The sequence below is a fragment of the Athene cunicularia genome, assembly GCF_003259725.1.
Source record: "Athene cunicularia isolate RWA chromosome 10 unlocalized genomic scaffold, athCun1 chr10_part1, whole genome shotgun sequence".
NCBI classification, from domain to species: Eukaryota; Metazoa; Chordata; class Aves; order Strigiformes; family Strigidae; genus Athene; species Athene cunicularia.
Window position 1 is genome coordinate 8,522,816 of NW_020799112.1, and position 17,584 is coordinate 8,540,399.

The window sequence follows — 17,584 nt, forward strand, 5'->3', positions numbered from 1 at the left end:
CTCTGATTTGCACAGAAGAAAATGGTGAGCTCTCCTTGCAAACCCCACCAGGCAGCACCAATCCCTGCCATATGGGCTGGAGAAAATTTCAAGGGACATAATTAATGAGAACTAATTAACCTTATGAAATGCGCTTGTTGCTGGTGGTCCAGAGTGTTTGTTGACCAAGTCCTATACGAGGCAGTTTTCTCCTGATCTCCCTCTTTTCCGCCACCCGCACGCCTGGCTGCAGATAAGGGAGTGGAGGCAGCTCCGGCACTTTAAGGAGATGTGGGGACACGGGGGGGATAAGCCAGACAAAGCACTTCACATGGTCCACTACACCTTTAATGTACAGAAAGTAATTAAAATGGGAGACAAATTCATCATCAGTCAGTTCAGTTCAAAGTGCAGCCAGGCTGTATCTTCCTTATGCATGGGTAGTGTGATGTGCATATCCGTCATAAAACCTGCATTAAAAATTAGTCAAAGCTGTTAGTACATCACAGCAGACCAGATGGTTTATGCTCTGAAGTGTTTCAGGAACCTCATTTTATTATACATGAATGCCTCATGTCGTAGGCCTGGGCTGATATTTTCATTAAACACACTCCACAAAGCATTACAGCTCTGTTGTCATTTTACTCAGCACGGATGATTTCTTGCACACAGGCTTTACAGTCACGGCTTGACGCGGCTGCTTCCACGGCGCGGCACAGCATGGCTCACCGCGGGCATGGCACGGCCTCCCCGGCATGGCGCACTGAGACAGCTTTATGCTGCACCCCAAAGAGCTGCCTGCACCGCTCTGCATGCTGCTGCGTGTCTGCTGCACCTCTGGGGGATGCTCCGCGCAAGGGACCCTCTGATCCACAACTATTCCAAAAAGAAGAGCTCTCCAGCTGCGTTTGATGTAGTTTTCCCTCGAGCTGAGCCACGCGTGTTATCTCCATGTCATCCTCAGGAGCTCTGCCTGAGCTGCTTGGCTGAGGAAGGGTATCTGGAGGAGGCAAGAGGAGACAAAGAGCAGCTGGTAAATCTTAATTAATAACTGCAAAGGTGATGCTTGGTTGATGCCAGAGCAGCCCGTTAGCACAGCGTGGCTCTGGACCCGACGGCACTCATCTTGGGTTTCTGCTGCTACCACACTTTCAGTTGTTGACTTCAAAGCAGTGACCCCGAATGCAGTTGGGGTGATGGCCTCATCCTGACCTGCCCCAGTTGATACAGAAACCTCGGATTTTCAGATCCCAGGAGATGATCCCCAGGCATACAGAGATCAGACCCAATGCATAAGACTCAGCGCTCCCTCCTTACCCCTGACCTTGGGGGATGCTCTGTCTGGACATAATGAGAATAATTCGAAACAAAACACAAAAGCATGGACAATCTTTGGCAGAGGACAGGACCATGGACGTGTGACAGATACTAAATCAAGTTGCTTGGTGGTTACAGAAAGGCCTTGGATGCTGATGATGAGCATCTGTAGCTGGGGCTGAGCCCCTCCCCGGGTGTTCCCAGCTCCCCGTGCCCTGGCTGTGAGCATCTGTCTGCAGCACCAATGTCCATCTTCTACGAGCTCATCCCAAAGCAAGCTAGCTCAAGGCCTCAGTGATTGAATGGCAGCCTAGAGAAAAAAGGGTATTTACAAAAAAATTTATATTGAAACAGCCTGCTTTTTAATGTGGCCTGAAGAGACACAAAAATATTTTAATTCAGATTTTGTTCCACACAAATCTGCTTTAAATCACTAGGGTCTAGTAATGTACTTGGTTGAGGTTTTGGCTTCTTTGTGGGTTGGAGGCCTTGTTCACTTCAGTGCAATAACTTTCTTTAAACAACAACTCTGTGTGTGTGTGCGTTCTTGCAGCCATTTGGGGTAATAGCTATTCGGCATTTTAGATTAAGTTTAAATTGGCTCAGGTCATGTGTGTTATAATTTTAAATTTGTTATCTGAGCTCAATAGTCCATTAAAAAAAATACCTCACTGCTGAGAACAATTCAAAATGATCACATTCACTAAAACGAGCCCTGAGATTGAAAAAGAGGGAACAAAATGACATTTTATACCTAAGACATAGTGATCCCTTCAGGTCAAAGCGCAGTGCATCGGCAGAGCCCAGCGCAGGCAGTGCTGCGTGGCTGCAGGGTCCGCATCAGGGCTGGGGATAACACAATAGAGGGTAATAAACACCGCAATGAATTCCACAACTATGATTTGATTTTATATTTTTTCCCCCTAGTTTTCTTTCTGCAGCTAAGATAAACAACTTAAATTAGATCAGGGTCACAGAGATGAACAGTTTGTGCTACCTCAGACGTTGTGAGGTTGCTGGCAGAGAGGGGCACTGCGCTGGGGGAGCTGGTGGGGAGCCCCTCGGCACGCAGCCGGGCTGGGTGATGAACCCTGACTTCTCAGCCGTGCCATGCCTGGGGTGTGCTCCTCTTTGAGAGGGGTTTTCTGTGGTGCTGGAGGAAGGCACGGCTCCTGGGACTGCTCCTGCCCTGATGCCGGGGCTTGGGTGGGAACGCACCCCTGGGCTGGTGATCCCTCGCTGCCCACACCTGCCTGGCCATTACCAACCCCAGGGAACAGCCTTCTGCCCCAGGGCTATGCATCACACACAGCACAGCAGAAACAAGCTCTTTCTATATATAACAGTTAAACGTAGGCCAATTTTCTTCACCTAGGGTTGGAAAGACCACAAAGCCCAGCCAGCCATGCCATAAAATCCCATTATCAGCCTCCACCTTGACACTTCTCCGAGGGGATCCCAGTGCCTCCCCTCTCAGAGGGCTGCAAGCCGCCTTCTGAAGTCAAGTCTCTGTTTATTCACGTCTGCATTACATAGTTTCATCTTCCTTCATGCTTATGTCCCCAGTATATCTATTACTCACAGCCATAACCTCCTCCACAGGCTGTTTTTCTTGAGTAAGCAAACAAATGTCTGTCTACCCTAGCAAAATGAACTCTCCATCCTCCATACCATCCTAATAACCATGCCCGAGACCAGCTCTGCTTTGAACAGGTTTCCCTTGTAGATGAAACCCCATGACCACACAGTATGAAGCATTTTACTGCTGCCTTGGGCCATTAATTTTGTCCCATCTGAAATGGAGAGAGTTCTCCCAAGAACAGCAATTGCCTTCTCTTTTTGCAGGCTGAATCACACCCACAGGCCATGGGATGGTACAAGAGAAAGGAGCTCCAAGCTCCAACGCCAGCAACCGCTGGAGAGCCCAGATGAAAGGTGATGGGCATGGGTTGGTGCTGGACTTCAGCACTGCCACGGGCAGAACCCGCTCCTCTGCAGGCAGGCTCGGCCACGGGCTATGGGCAAGGGAAGGGACCTCCATAAGCTCAGCCTACCTCAAGGAAAAGAGCAAATGGTGGAGCAATGGTGAGAGGCAAAACACAGGGCAAGAGCTGCTGCGAAAGACAAGATGAGGGAACAACGCACCTCTGCTTCTTTATGCATTCCCATGCAGTGACGTTGGCATGGAGACCAATCCCTTAGCGAAAACAAGCCAAACCCCCTTCCCATCCATGGCCACATGAAGACATTTGTCATTTGCCAAGCTTCCAACTTCTGGAATAAACATGTGCACAGTCACACATCTCCCAGACTTACACTTCCTACCCCATCTGCCCAGACAGAATGATCTCCAGGGTAGATGCTCGCACCTTTCAAACCATCAGAATATCATCAGCCTGTTTTGGGTAATTCCCTCATATAAGCAATTAATACCAGCAGCCCCTCCTCTCTGGCACTGACCAACAGAAGAAGGGACTTCTCTAAGAGAAGGCGTATTCTGCTTTATTAATCAGCCCATCAAAACATACCTTTTTAACAAGACAACCATCCTGTTGCTTTGCAGCTGTGTGCAGCAAGGACTGAAGCAATGTTATCTCCAGGCAACAGGCCCAGGCGATGGGCACGTTGTATTACCATGGACACACACACCCTTACCTGCTTACACCACTGCCACAGTGCCCACAGCCAGGACATCATCTGCTGGACCACCTGCTCAGCACTCCAGCTCCCTGCCTCCTCTTCCCCCAGGTACATCCTCCAGCCACTTCCTGAGAGTCACCAGATCCTACAAAACCAGAAAAAAGTAGTTGTAAATTCTAGAGTGGATGTTATGAGAATGGATGATTTTCACCCTTCAAAGTGGAGAGGTGAGGAGAGCTCAGATGTTCTCTGCAGTAGGATAACCACTTCAACGTGATGCTTGGCCTTCAAACCTGACCAAGGCACTAGAGATTCCTCCAAGGTTCCTCATGTAGGATTTCTCTCCTTTCATTGTAGGACTGATGGATCAGAGAGCCTGTGCTAAGGGGAAAGGACCAGGAAAACCAAGCTGGCCGCTGCCCTTCACACTGTGCTGGTTTAGTGGCATCATAACAGGTGTGAGCAATTCTATCAGTGCACCTCGAGGTCCTCCCCCCTCACCCCATGGCTTGCACCAATGAGGTCAGTCCCAAGACTGTGAAGACAGGTCAAGTCTGTGAAATGGCTGATTTGCCAATGAAGGGACTCTGAGCCGAGCCCCCCAGCCTACCCTGCCACCTCTTCACTTCCCTTCCCTATGCCTGGCCCCTTGTCAACACCAGCCCCTGGGCTCCTGCAGCACCTGGCCCTGGTTTGCAGGAAGGTCTCAGTGCACACAACACAGCTGTGGGCTAAAAGGTGACAGAGATGGTCAGAGGGACGTTGCCTTCGATCCCTGTGCATCTCCCAGGGACATGGAATGGGCAGCAGCTCTTCTGCGAACACATTTAGAAAGTCAGAACACACAGAACCAAGCATCTTCAAGATGAAGATGATGCGCTCATCTCTCCTATTGTACATTTCTCACTGAGCCTTACTCATCATCAACCTCTATGGTGCATCTTGTGCCCTTTCCTCAGGGGCTGCTCCATGGACAGAGACAGAGGAGACCTGTGGGACAAAAAACTGCTAATATCTGTAGCTGAATGCTGGATGTAGTGGCTGATGACTGGAAGGCACCATGTAGCAGCTAAGAACAACAGCGGGCAGTGCAGAGGCCAGAGCAGGCAGACGTAAGGCTGCCCGAAGTGGTCTGCCAGTGCTCTCCCCACCCCCGTGCATGGCTGTGACAGAGCCAGACAGAGATTGAAATGGCTTCTGGCCATTTCCAAGGCCGTGGCCATCAATCAGAAGCCTAACAAGTCCATTACTGTCAGCTGACAGCTCACAACATGCATCTCTGCTCTCACAACGTTTGTGCTGACAGAGCCTGAATTATTTGCAAGATCCTACTCCCGAGTTGCTTCTGCCTCACCTCGCAACGCCTGGCCCAGGTGGTCCCCACGCTGGGCAGCATTGGCCCCCCAGCCCCAGGGATGGTCCCTGCCCCCACACCAGGGCTCTATCCACATCCTGGGTTCTCCTGGCCCACAGCCCCTCCACGAGGGATGGGAATAGGAACAGGGGTGGAAATGTTGGGAAAAAATGAGTAATTGCAGCACCTATTTGAAATTGGAAAATTTCAGAAAAAATCTGCCCAGAGAAGCTGTGGCTGCCCCCTCCCTGGAAGGGTCAAGGCCAGGTTGATGGGGCTCTGGGCAACCTGGGCTAGTGGAAAGTGTCCCTGCCCGTGGCATAGGGATGGGACTGGATGGGCTTTAAAGTCCCTTTCAACTCAAACCATTCCATGATTTGATGATTCTGTGAAAAGTGCTGATAGGAAGCTCCACTGGGGGTCATGTCACCCTTATCAGATTTGAATGTACATAAAAATGAAAAAATAGATCTACATAATGAATTTGTGCTCAAAGTCTCAAGAACAATATGATTAACTGTTGACCATGAGTCCTTATACACAGAGAAGATGCATTGACACAACAGCAACAATTCTGTTTCCTAATTTTCCTAAAGCTTCTAATGATCTTTAAAAAAAAAAAACCTCATGTGAGTTCTGTGCCATTTTCCCTCCTCCTTTTATCCTGGTTATGGTTTACGGTTAGGTATCTGCCTCTGGACAAAGCGAGGTCTAATTAGCCACAAGCCCCTATTTATCATTTATCATCAGCTAAAGTATGTTGCAACAGAGAATAAATTTGATTTTTTTTTTTCCAAGGAGGATCTTCAACTTCTGCCAACAGCATTAACAATCTGTAAAGTAATGAGGTGCTGTTGATGGTCTTAGACAGGTCTAGACAAAAACATAATTGCCTTCTGTGCTGTTATAGTTCATTAAGGCAGATGCGTTGTAGACCAAACCTCTACATCACAAAGCATGGCTCAGTCCAAAATATTAACAACATAAGAAAGAATAGACCCCTGACCTCTCCTGATGTCCTGCAGATAGAGCTGGAGCATTTAATGGGGTAGTTTCACGTCTATTTCTGAGCAATTGTTGCAGAAAAACAGAGCTATTATCCCACACTTTTGGTTTACATTTTATCTGTGCTGCTGAAAGTCTCGGCTGTATTAAAGGCCCTTTACAAGAGTTTGTTGGATGGGCTGTATACGGTTATTCAGCATGCGATTGCAGAGCACGACACAAACCCAGGTCAAACCATATGCAAACAGCAAAACTCCACCAGCCCCCAAGGCAGCCCTGGTATGGGAGGGTATGGTTAGTGCCAATTAACACCAATTATCAGTGCCGCTTTCCTCCTGGAGTGAGGCTTATGGCAACCACGAAGCAGAAGCATCTGCAAGGTACCGCAGAGCTGTATATGTGGGTTTGTATCTCTGAGTCACTCTCTGTCAGGAGAGATCGGCTCATTGGCTTTGGGTTTCACTGATGCTATCTCAGTCCGTTCGCAACCCCAGGAACTGCCCCTTTTTAGTGTGCCACAAACCGTAGGGTAACCCCACCAGGCATGGTCATATTCCGAGCCAGAGCCGAGTCTGAGCTGGTTCTGCAGCTGCCAGCACTGCCAACACTGGAGCTCACTAGGAATCGGAACTTGGGGAAGGGCCAGTGGTCCTGCCTAAAACTCGGCAATAGGATGCTCAAGGCAAGGGATTAAGATCTATTCCATGAGCCACTTGGGCCTACAGGATTTTTGTCCCCAGATTCTCCCCTGTCCTTTCTCATGCAAAACATCTGGTGACTTCACTGGAAGCTTTTTGGGTTGTGGGGTCATGACTGAAGCCAGAAGAACAGCAGAAACATCTTGAAGCAAGCAGGGCAATTGTGATTTGTACCTTCATCCTTCAGCTGCAGCTCTGCCAACACCCCAAGATCAGTCAGACACCTCTCCCTCAGCTCATGGCCAGTTTGCTGGCAGGCATGCAGCAGTAAACACATAAATGTCTCTAAAAACTTCCAGACTCTTGAAATAACATTTTTTCTCTGTGCAGAGTGTCAAAAAATGTGAAAAGTGAAAGTAAACCGACATTTCCACATAATTAACCCAAACCACAGTTTTAATCAGAAAGAGTTTGCCTGATGAAACCTGTTTATATGTTTGCCATCATTCATGAGCCGTGTTCATTAGGCGAGAAGCGTTAATGATGATCCCCGTGTCAGGAACTTTAACCAAAGTGGGGTGGGCAAGTGACAGGTCCCTGCGACTTCGCTTCAATTCACAGCTCTCAGCATCCTCTGGCAGCACGGAAAGGCCACCAAGCCCAACACGACCTCTTATTAGGGAAAAACAAGAGGCAAGATAATAAAGATGTGTAAAATGCTTTAAAGGAGCAGATTGGATGCTTTCGCTTAGGAGGAGAACAAAGCTGCTTTCTGGAAAATGTAAAGGCAGAAAATCTAATTCAGAGCTGTGCAGCTCTACCCTGCAAGCAGCTGGCCGTGGTTTAGTCTCCAGTTGCCTCAAGAGGATTTAAACTGGCCACCCAGTCTCCTCGGGGTGCCCCACGCTGTGTCCCAGACCCCCTATTGCCACCTCCAATGGGTCAGAGCAAAGCCCCCGCCAAGGGCAAACACCCCCAAGCCCACCCAGCTGCACGCTGCTCGCAGTGACACTCTGCAGCACCCATCTCTCCCCTACAAATACCACTGGGTACTCGCTCGATACCTTACCAAAACCACCCCAAAGCAAACACCAGAATAAAGAATCTCTTGGGGCTGGGGAGGTAATTTGTGGTGTGAGCCCCCCCTGAGCCGCAGGTGTTGGGGCAGGAGCTCCAAGGGTCTTAACAGGGCTCTGTCTGCAGTGACAAAAGCTTCCCTCTAATAAGCATAATAAATTACTTTCATACCCTATATAGACTGCAGTCCCATGCAAATTCATCCGAGCACTCCATCGTTATCTCTGTGCTCTAATTAGGCTTCCCAGCACCGAGAGATGGGTGGAGCTCGTGCAGGGCCATTCGTTATTTCTTAATGAGGTTCTCCCTTCATGGTAACAGCTACGAGGGACGCCTGTGAGTACAGACATAAAGGGCATCTCATTTTGTTAAATGCATCCCTTGATCTTTCCTTTCTCAAAAAGAAAAAAGAAAAAAAAAAAAAAAAAAAAGGCCGGGATCAGCATCGCACACTGGAATCGTCCTCATCACGCTGCATCTCCTCAACGGGCGGCTTAATGTCTCTTGGAGCTGTAACCCTCCCAGCTCTTCTGCAGCTCTTGCAGCAACGGAGCCTCTTCAGATGGCAAAGGGAAACGCAGTGAGACAGACCTCGCCGATACCAGCACCGAGAATAAACAAGCCCATTTTCAGGAAACAAAACACATACGCTTCGGTTCCCATTAGCGCCGCACACTCTTTCGCTGAGAGGTTTCCTATGATAAAGCTTTGGCTGTAATTAAAAACCCACAGTCATATGTCTAATGGTTTAAAACCGCCACAGCGTGGTTCTGGCAGCTGGTCGGCACTGCGGCACCCGGGCCGTGCTGCGGCCAGCGGTGTAGGGGATGCTGGTGAGTTATTCCCAGTCTCAAACTCCCTGGTTTGGATGAATCTAACACATTAACATCACCTACTTGTATCTCAGGAGAACCTCACATGTTTTCTCCCTCAAAGCTTGCTGTCTGATGCCTCCAAGCTCCAAAAGTAAGTCAGCAAAAAAAAAAGATTATAAAATTACAACTGCATCACTGGACATGGACAAGGAAACCATTAATTGCATAATTCCTACAGAGCACGGCCAGGACCAGCAGCAGGCAGAGGGGTGCATCTGCAAAGAGAAATTTTGGATGCAAAGGGGAGAAGAGATGGAGCTGTCACTGTGCCCCTATCCCAACCCCCAGGTACCCTCTGCCTGTGGCGGTGCCAGCCATGCCCCACGAAGAAACACGACACAGCAGAACTGCAAGGGAAAAAAAGGCATAAATCATGCATGTGCAAAGCCTTTCGGTAATTAACGTCACCGGTGATATGTCTGGGAAAGTTGCACCTCAGCCTCGCATGATGTTCTGCTAATTAAAGGCTTATTTTGTTACGGGAAGCCCTTTGTGTAAGATGTTTCACACAATCCAGCCTGAATTTTATGACCTGTGGGCTCCATGAAGTGAGTAAACTGATGATCCTGGATTGTGCAATGCTCATTAAACGTTAATGCTGTGTGCATTTCCAACCCCACGTTTGGAATGCTACTAATCATTTTCTTAATAATTGTACAAAGCGTCTGCTTACCCCAAATTCTTTCCCGAAATTAGACCACAAGAGCTACCTTGGTGCAACCCTGCTGGGACTTCCAATTTCATGTAAGCAAATGCTGAAAACTTTCTTCATTTCTTTAATATTCTGCAGGCAAGTAGTTCACTGGTGAGGAGACTGCTTCTGCACGTTACAGGTCTGTAGGAAGCAGAAATCAAGGAAGGGCCCAGTACATCCAACCAGGGTTACAATATCTTCTTATTTTATAACCCCTCGGGTCAGGCCTGCCCCGGAGCAGAGGGTGTCTCACACCCTGGCAGCATCCTCAAAGCCTTGCTGAGAAAAGGCAGCTGGAGCACCGTTAGCATTTAAATGGGCTGAGCTGTTGAGAAGAGATTATAATAAATCGTGATCTTTTTTGTCTCATCATTCTACTGGCAAAATAAAACACAACCTGTAAATAGGAGAGAGATGGACGCTCTTTAAGAGCAGGCAAACCCACGCCCTGCCTGTGGTGCTAGAAGGAAGACTAGAGGCACTGAGAACAACTCGCTGCCCACCAGCATTTCTGGGCCCCAAATTGGGGAAAAAACCCACATAAACCCCGCTGTGAGATGATGCCAGCGATGTCTGTCCCAATGGCTGTGCAAGAGAGGCCAGGCTGCCATCTCCCCCTGCCACCATCCCCAGCATCCCACACTCGGCTCTGCCACCATCACTGCTTTTTCCGACAGTAATTTGTGCCTATGTGGGGTTTTATTAAAGTGTGCCAAACAATTCTAATTTATTCCTGCCAGCTAAAATGATAATTTCTCTCCACTCCTGTTTTACTAAATTGCTACCTTTATTTTTGCAATGTGTATATAATTACCAAATGTTACTAGATTCTACCCAAAATTTCTCTCCTTGGAATAGCGGGGATGTCTACTCACTGCTGTCAATTTTTTTTAAATGTTATGATTGATAAAATTAAACTGTGAAGCAAGGCATGAAATCTGTCTCATAGACACAATTTTTTTTTTTTTTTTGGCAATAGCAGAAAACAATGCCAGTCATAGAAAATTTCACAAAATGATTCACTGGAGAATGGAGGCAACTTGTGTTTTTTTGCTTGAAGAACTTAATAAGACATCCACAGCAACTCCAAGCTGTATTGTTATATTCAATTACTTATGAGGCCCCAAGTTTCTCCACTTTAATTGCTCGAAGCAGGGAAGCTTTAGTCACAGTGTAATGTACCCAGGCATGTATGGGGTTTAATGAATCATACTAACTCTGCACTCCAAGCAATTAGGTAAATCTAGCTGTTAGTTAGTGAGGCATAAAATAAATTTAATCTCTCTTCTAAAAAATCAATTATAGTGCTGTAATGTATAATTCAATTTGGGTCATGCTACATAAATTTTCTGTTTTTAGTATGTTTTTCAACTGGTTGTTATTAGATTTTGCAAGCTGCATGTGTGTGAGTTTGGGGGGAGGGGGGAAATGCTTTTTAAAGCATCCTGAAACATCCTCGCTGCTGCGGAACAGGAGCAGCTGAGGTGGGACATCTCTGGTGCTGCCCATGGCACCGCAAGGTTGGGAGCACCTCTCCCGCCCCACCCTGAGGTGCTCCTGTGCTCCATGTGAGCATCCCTCCAAAAGCTGTTTTGGGGCACCCCCACACCCTGCAACCCCCTCAGCCCTGGCGCTGCAGGAAGAGGGAGCAAAGGACAACACGGCCAACCAAAACCACATCTCCAGTGTGACCTGGGTAAAGGAGCTGCTGGTGCCAATTGCCAAATAAAGCATCAGGGCTCAGTCCTGCCAAACCTGAAGCATTTGTGCTGCCTCTCTCTCCTGGGGCTGTGGGCTCCTGATGGCCACCCAGCCCCGAGCGCAGCAGACTCCCCTGCAGACAGTGGGGTCTCAAACCCAGGTCTGAAAGTTGCTTGTCTCTTTCTGGAGACCGTCCTGGCTCTTTTGGCAGTTTCACTGAAGCCACCAGCACAGGGAGCACCAGTAACAGGTCCCCAGAGCCCTGGCTGAACACTAGGCAGCGGGAGCTGCCATACAATGTCATACCAGACTCTCCCTAAAGAGACACTGCACCACATCCAGACACTCACACAAGCATGGGGTGTCATGAGGTGTCACCCCTGAGAGCAATGGTCCACCCTGCGTAGGGGGAGGTGATGCTCTGGAGACAAGGGAGCAGCAGCGAGGCCGGGAGCCGGTGCGGACAAGGCAGCCTGAGAGCGGCAGGAGCAGCATCGGAGCCTTGGCACAGGGAGACCAAATGAGTCACAGGTTGATGCTGCAACATGGGAAATGTTGGGTGCAAAAAGCACTCACGCTCATAACGGCGTGGGAGCTGCAGGGCGTTCAAGTAAAACACACATGGCAGCAAAAGCGAAAGGCTGGGAGAGGCCTCAGGCATGTCCCAAGTGCTGTCACGACACAGCTGTCCCAGGAAGGGGACAAGGCGGCAGGGCTGGGACACACACCATGCTCACAGCTACCTTTGCATGGATCTCAATGGTGGATGCAAATACACTTTGTTTTCAGATCAAAGCAACAAGAAAAAGGCTTTGCTGGCTCTTTGACAAGACAGAATCCTCTGGTTTAAACCATATTTTCCCAGAGAGAGCGAGGTGTGATATCTAGCGAACCCAGATTTTTCCCAAGCAGGTGTCTCACCTGGACCAGCACCCGAGGCCACATCCAGCCCACCCAACCCAGCACAGCAGAGGTGACGCACCAAGGTGTGCACACACCTGGTAGTGCTGTGCTGGGACGATGAGACACATCACACACACACACACACACACACACACACACACACACACACACACGTCCAGGGGTGCTGCTGGCTTCCGCACACGGTGTTTCTGGGGTTCTCAGCATATGGAATTAAAGGGAGTTGCAAGCAAATTAACAACTCTGGCATAAAGATTAGCTGGCAACACAAACATCCCTGATTCACCGCTAACTGGAGAAATTGGAAGCATCACTTCTGCACTGTGTTGCTCAATGTAATTGAAACCCACCCTGCGGCTGGCGAGCTGATAAAGCAGCACACCAAGGCGTCCCTTCCCAGGGACATGCTGCTGTGCCCTTCCAGCAGCCAGCGGAGCCTGAGCAATAAAGATGTATGAGTTGTCCCAATTTATAGCCTTCTAAAGACAGCTTTTCCATTTGGTGGGAACTTGGGTAAAATAAGTAATAGCCCCAATAGCAGCTGCTGATACAGACGATGCAGTTTGTGCAGAGGGAGCCAGGACAGGCTCTGGACAGGCAGAGTGGAAAAGGACAGAGCTGAGAGTAGCAGAGAGTCCCTAAGGATGCCTAACATGTGGAAACTGAGCAGGGAGACAAGGCACAGGCTCTGCCTCTGAAGGGTTTCGCATTTCCCAGCCTGATTCCTGGCCTCACAGGCATGCTGGCAATGCCAGCACCACGCTTCTGCAGGATGTGGGTGCAGCCGGAGGAGCTGGTGCCACATTTTGGTGGTGGGCACAGCCATGTTTTACACCCCAGGAAAGCCAAAGGAGCAGGATGAGAGTAGACACCGGCACAGCATCACCACACAGGGAGCCTGCGCACACAACCAAAGAACTGCTTAATCTTCTAATTAAGCTTCACTTCTCAGTGGGTGATCAGGGCTTCACAGTTTATTAAAGCTTTTCCTCTTTTGATAATCTTTTCCTCTGCTTGCATTTCTTCTGGAGGAGGATTGTATCTAAAGTTCTCTCCAGCTGCCCAATCTCTGACAAAACAAATTATGCCAGCCATATTTATACTGATTAATATTTTTTACACCCCCACATTTCCTTTTTGAATAAAAAAATTAATAGATATTTATGTTTGTTCACATCAAATGATTTCCCAAGCCCTGTCCACTCTAATGACTTTTCATGCAGCTCCCAGGACTCTCATTCACTCTTATTCAATACCTTTATCAATTGGCAAAATTCTAAAAACCTTCGTTTGCAATCTGCAGCCACTTCAGGGCTTTGGGGTTCACTAAAAAAATACCCAAAATAGGAGGTAGGAATAATTAAAAGAAAGACATGCCGCACACAGACCTCAGTGTTACATACCGTCTGGCTTGATCCATGAGATAAGTGTTATTTAAAATCCACCAGCCAAGTGCAGGTTTTATTATAAGCACAACCTCACAGCTGAAAAAAACCCTGTTGTCACAATAAGTGCTCACTACTGTTAGGCCATCTCAACTTGTTGTCTTGCATTTTTCCCTCCTCTCCAGCTTAATGAAGTTTATTCTGTGTTTTTTGAGCTCCCCACACATGGAGGGAGGGGAATCCCCACCCTGAGCAGTGTTAACTCAGGGGCTGCCCTCTGGAAGAGATGCTCAGTCCAGCCTCCCTTGGAACAAGGCTGGACTCAGACCTCGCATGTGCAAACAAGGCTTGTTTTTGGGTTTTCACACAAGTCAAACGATATTCCTGCTGTCAGGGCTGGTCTCCAAGAGGTAGGAATGACCCCTATTATGATGCAGCCTCATCTAAAATGGCACTAGGGATAGGGGATGGGTTTCCATGGCCTTATCCCACCTGGGATTGCTATCTCAGACTGATCAGTGCCCAAATACAGCTCGATTTTGGAAGGCAGTGTGCATCCATCCACTCACCATCCCCGCCATGGGATCTGCAGGCAGCAACTACCACACCACCCTGATTTTGGTACCGTAGAGATTATGATTTAAAGTTAAAACACCCAAGCTAAAATGCTTGACCTTAAATTACACCACTGAGTGAGGTGTCCTGGACGAGATAGGCATTTGCATACTTCAGAAGTTGGGCTTACGCAGTTTCATCCCTGTCACTGCAATCTAATAATAACCCCGGATGAAACCATGCTCCTGCCTTCAGAGTGTGAGTGCCAGGTCAAGCCCACCCGGCCAGGGGCTTCACCGAACCTCCTGATACCCTGAGCAGACCTAAGCTGGGCTCTGCTCCGTCCCAGGGCAGCAGACACTGAGGCGATGCTGTTCTGGGGATACCAATCGCTCCTACCCAGCCATCGCTCCCAGTCCTATGCTTCGCCCAGTCCTGCTGGCACCACACCCCTCCCATGGCCAGAGCCCCTGGGGGGCTGCCCCCAGCCCAACTGATGGCTCCTGGCACAGGAGCAATTATTGCAAGAATTGTAGTCATTGCACAGCTGATATGTGCAGTGGAGTCTCAGAAACGGTAGCAGCCCCATACTCCTGCCGTGATGAAATTCCCTCAAATCAGTTTTTAAAGGAGTCTGTTTTCACCGCTGCTATTAAGCAGGGGGGCTTTTAATCAGGGCAATAATGAACGATAAATTAGGAGTGAATTAGTGCAAATTAATTGTTAAGCCCTCCAAGTTCCTAAACTCAGGCAGACCTTTCCCATCCTTTGATGTGACTAAGTTTTAATAAGCCCTGGATAAGTTCCAGGACCACAGGGTATACGTAAGAAATTTTACATATAAATATATAGTTGACATGTGTACAAATGCCTGCAGGAAAGGACGCGCGCGCACACACACACACACACACACACGTATTGTGCTGCAACATTAATAGCATGTCCCAAATTGATACGCTGCTAAATAGCATTTCTTGTCCTGAGATCCTATTTTCACACTCGCGGCAAATATGACCTTTGTCTATGGCTGCCAGCTGCTTATAATTTTGACAGATGCAAGCACATTTCTGGGAAGCCGTATCCATTCGGTGGCTAAAGATCAACAGGCTCTGCTCAGGCTTTAGTAAGATTGATTGGCTCAGGAGAATCCCATTTGCAGCCCCAACTGAGAATAGGTTTACCACGGAGAGGCGTTAATGACTTTGATATCAACGATCTAAATATGTCAACCTGCGACTCGTGTTGGTATTAAGGCACGCTATATTTATACAAAACAGCCATTAGCAGAATGCTAATTAATGTGATTCAGTTTCCAAGTAAATCTCAGCCCTTCCAAGTGGTGTAATGCAAGACTTTATTTTAATCTCCCTGGAACTGCAGAGTTGCTGCTGCGCCCGGTCATTCCTTGGGATTAGCCAGATTTATTTTTGCTGACGTTTCACATGGCACCCCCAGGTCAGGAGCACCCGCTGCCAGTTAACGCACAGAGACAGCAGAGGCAGCAACACTGGGTGCTGCTGGGTGCTTCCGAACAGATCTTAAAAAGAGTTTGGATGGTCACAGCCCCATTGCCTGCCCTAGCAAAGTGCTTCACATACACAGATCCCTACTGAAATGAGATGCGCTGGGAACAGTAGAGCTCTTATGCATCTTGCAGGGGGTAATTAATGCTCTGGGATTTTCCCCTGCACACATATGAGTGATGCTTGGATGGGTGATAGAAAAAGGTGAGGTATGGACTGGCTGCTCCCTTTGCTGCCTCTGCTGCCTTTGCTGCGTGGGAAAGACAGGTTCATCAGCCTGGAAAAAACCTTGGAGCTTCCCTCCAGCACTCCGAGCCAGCCCTGGCTCCCCAGCAAACCCCGTGAGACCTGTGAGGACAGGAAAGGCTCTCGTTTGGGACACACAACCCCACTTTTGCTTCTGGTACCAGGGCCAAAGCGGATATCCACATGGCAATAGCTTCATTGGTGACAAGAAGAAGCTGCACCTTGGCAGCTGCTGTTCCATGTAAGGTGTAATTAAAATGAGCAGGAGTTAAGGAGTTTTATCCCAACTCCAATAACATCTGGATCAGCCTGGACCAATCCCTACAACACCCAGAAGAGCACAGCCATGGCTGCAGGCACTTGTCCTACAAACGCCTGTAGGCCCCAGCCATGAGTATCCTCAGTCCTGGATTTGGGCATCAAAAATGGTTATGTCTGTGGATTGTTCCAGTTTTGCTTCCTAAAGCATGCAGGAGGAAAGAGCCAAGCCAACCTGAAAGGTACCATGAGAAGAGCATGATCTTAGTTGTCACCAGCTCCCTCTCGGGAGGCTGTCCCCTTTAGCAGGAAGAAAAAGCAAATGCACAGCACTGCCCAACACATTACGCAGCGAGGCATCAGAACACTGATGCCATGAAGATTAATGGAGCAGAGCCGCAAAAATAAGAAAAAAAAATGAAAACTGAGTCAACACAGAGCTCGGAAAACGCTCTGCTGCTGCCAAAGTGCCTGCTCCCCAAACAACCGGGGTCACCACCGTGGGCAGGAGCCTGCCGACCCCACATCTTGCTGATGGTTTGGGCAGCCCTGTGACACCAGTCACATTAACAGGCCATTAGGATGAATGAAAGAGATTTTTCCCTTTATAAAAATAAAGTAAACAAGTGCCTTAGGAGAGGCTGGAGGGGCTATCCAGAAGTGAAAGGAAAGCTGCCTCTTTCCTCGAGGTGCGCTGACCATCTTCAGCCAATTGGGAAATGATGGTGAAAACAGGTAAAGTGAGTGAATTTGTTTCTGAAGCCTTTGGCATGTTGCTCCCCCATCCTGAACTCGGTGATGGATGGTGTTGGCTTTTTACATTGTACTAATGAAAGATGCCACAGGTCTGCAAGAAACCTATTTGCCAGATCAGCGTATCACTTGTTCTGCTGAAATCTCTATTAGCAAAGAGATGAATATGGAGAGGAAGGTGGAGGATGAGGAATGGGGCTGCCAGCTCCTCTGCAAGCACAGGTGCAGGCTGCCGAGCAGCTCCCAGACATGCGGCCACGGGTTCAAACACCAAACTTTTGTCTGCTTGCAGGAAAGACCCCGCAATTTCACGACCCGCTGGTGGAGGACAATGCCACAGGAGCTCACTGCAACCACATGGTGCAACCCCTCTCCATGCAGGCCTGCCCCACGGGACACCCTCCTTCCAGAGCCACACCAGGCTGATCTTGTCAATATGCTAAAGTCATTACAGAAGAAATTGTAAGAAATATTGGGGATTTTATTACAGACCAGACTTTTTTCCAGCTCCTAGTATTTGAGAAACAAGCTCCATACATCACCTTCTTTTCTAACAGCATGACAATTACCAGAGCTCCTGGACGCCTCAAGTAGCACCCACCCCAGGCCGGGGGGGCTGCCCTGTGTTTGTCAGCCACGCACAGACACCCTTCCCACTGACAC

The 17,584-nt window shown here is 48.6% G+C and overlaps 1 long non-coding RNA gene across 1 annotated transcript in view; it reads right to left on the minus strand.

Annotated features, from left to right (window-relative positions):
* Nucleotides 1-775: 775 nt before the first annotated feature.
* Nucleotides 776-17,584, minus strand: part of LOC113484113 — a 39,488-nt gene continuing 22,679 nt past the window's right edge. Inside the window, exons 3-4 of the long non-coding RNA XR_003399160.1 lie at nt 3,952-4,081; nt 776-979 (exon numbers count right to left, since the gene is read on the minus strand). This is a non-coding gene — a long non-coding RNA (uncharacterized LOC113484113). The remainder of the gene's footprint in view (nt 980-3,951; nt 4,082-17,584) is intronic.